The sequence below is a fragment of the Erinaceus europaeus genome, chromosome 2 (genome assembly GCF_950295315.1).
Source record: "Erinaceus europaeus chromosome 2, mEriEur2.1, whole genome shotgun sequence".
NCBI lineage: Eukaryota > Metazoa > Chordata > Mammalia > Eulipotyphla > Erinaceidae > Erinaceus > Erinaceus europaeus.
In genome coordinates, this window is record NC_080163.1 from 101,118,665 (window position 1) to 101,121,048 (window position 2,384).

Below are 2,384 nucleotides of genomic sequence, written 5' to 3' on the forward strand. Positions count from 1 at the left end.
CATGTCATGTGCAAATAGGGAGAGTTTGACTTCTCTTCCAATCTGTATGCCTTTAATTCCTTGATCCTGCCTGCTTGCTATGGCAAGAACTTCCAACACTATGTTGAATAGTAATGGTGATAGTGGGCAGCCCTGTCTAGTACCTGATCTGAGGGGAAATGCTTCCAGTTTTTCACCACTGAGTATGATGTTGTCTGTAGATTTGCTATATATAGACTTCACTATCTTCAGGAATTTTCCATCTATTCCCATTTTTTGTAGTGTTTTGATCATAAAGGGATGTTGTATTTTGTCAAAGGCTTTCTCTGCATATGTTGATATGACTATGTGGTTTTTGGTCTTGCTTTTGTTGATGTGGTGGTTCACACTGATTGATTTACGTATATTAAATCAACCTTGAATGCCTTGGATAAACCCCACTTGGTCATGGTGAACAATCATTTTAATATACTGCTGTATCCGATTGGCTAGAATTTTGTTCAATATTATAACATCTATGTTCTTCTTCTTCTAGGTCTTTAAGATGTGCAATCTTGCTGAAAAATATGGAACACTTCTCGAATTTGTGTGTCATCCTTGCGCAGGGGCCATGCTATTCTCTGTATCATACCAATTTTAATATATGTGCTGCCGAAGTGAGCACTATTGTTTTTTTTTTAAGTTGATCGACTATTATTTTCCTCTATAGACCACATATGACTGTGATCACATACTTTAACTCTTAAATTACTAATGCATTTAATTGAAAACTAATTTGATTAAAACATATTATCATCTTTTCTTAAAGTCTTCAAGTCCTTTTATGAGCGAAGTAAAAATAAATAAATAAATGTATACCTTTCTTTTCTAAAAAAAATTAAATTACTCATTTATTGGATAAGAACAGCCAGAAATTGAGAGGGAAGGGGGAGATAGAGATGGAGAGAGACAGAGAGACATCTGCAGCCCTGCTTCACCTCTTGCAAAGTATACCCCCTATAGGTGTGCACCAGGGGCTCGAAAATGGGTCTTTGCGCATTGTAACATGTGTGCTCAAATTTCTATTGAATACACTTTTACTTTCAACTTTTTTGTTTGGAATTTTTGTAAATAAAATAGTATGTAAAATTGTCCTTCCCTGCCCCAAATCATTTCATTGGGGGAAATGATGGTTTACAGGACAATTATTAATACATGAGTATACACTTTCTTACTTGCCTGTGGTAATATAAATCATTTCTGCCACTAACCCAGATCTCTCTTCACCCTTGTGTTTTGTGTAACTGATGCCCTCCCTTCTCCTACCATTTCCCCACAATCTAGAATCTTTTACTTTGTTTCAATTCATCCCTCCCAGTGCAAATTTCAGGTATTGTTTCTCTTTTCTTGCCTTACTTCCCAAGTACCAGCTAATCAATATTTATCCTTCTTCTTTTAACTTAATAACATTTAACACAAACCCTTCAAGTTCCATCTAAAATGTAGAATAGAGAAAATTTTATTATATATATATATATAACAACTGAGTAGTATTTCACTGTGTATTTATATCACAACTTTCTTAACCACTCATGATGGTTGGACATCTGGGACAGTTCTAGGTTCAAGGTATTACAAATTTTTACTAAAGAAGAGATCAGCTTTTTCAATATGGCCAGCAGGCATGAAAAATGCAGTCAAGTCACCTATTATCAGATAAATACATTAAAAAAATGAGATAATATTTCTTTATACCTGTGAGAATACCATACATTAGAAACACTCATTGGCAAGGATGTGAGGAATGAGGAACACTTCTACATTATTAGTGGGAATTTAAATTAGTTTAACCCCCTTAGAAACAGTCTGGAAGTTCCTTGGAACACTAAAAATGGATCTATCTATGCTTTCAAGGGAGGGAGTGTGATACTGTGTTCTGGTGGTGGAAATTCTGTGGAATTGTACCTCTCTTAACCTATGGTTTTATCAACATTTCTACTTTATAATAAAAAAAAAAAAACGGATCTACTATATGAACCAAAACTTGCACTCCTAGGGGTCTATCCAAAGAACACAAAAACACATATACACATAGTCAGTCATATGCTCTCTGTCACAGAACCTGGTGTATATCTAGATTTTGGGACTTTGTTAGAAAGTGAACCACCTGGGATGGAATTAGAGAATACTATGAAAGGAAAGTTCTCACCCGAGTAATGAAGCTGAAGGGTTGTCATTCCTCACCTGAAGTTTCTGGACACAGTCTGAGCTGAAGCATATTGAGGTGGCAATCATTGTTTTATTATTTTTTTTCTTTAAAATTTCTTATTTATTTGATACTTGATTATTTTTTTAAATTTTTTTTAAATTTTTTAATTTTTTTTAAATTTTTTATTTAAGAAAGGATTAATGAACAAAAACATAAG

General features: G+C 34.0%; 1 non-coding gene across 1 annotated transcript; it reads right to left on the reverse strand.

Annotated features, from left to right (window-relative positions):
- Positions 1 to 539: 539 nt before the first annotated feature.
- LOC132537170 (U6 spliceosomal RNA) lies at positions 540 to 643 on the reverse strand. The gene has a single exon (XR_009548633.1). It is a non-coding gene; the product is annotated as a U6 spliceosomal RNA (small nuclear RNA).
- Between the last annotated feature and the right edge of the window lie 1,741 nt (positions 644 to 2,384).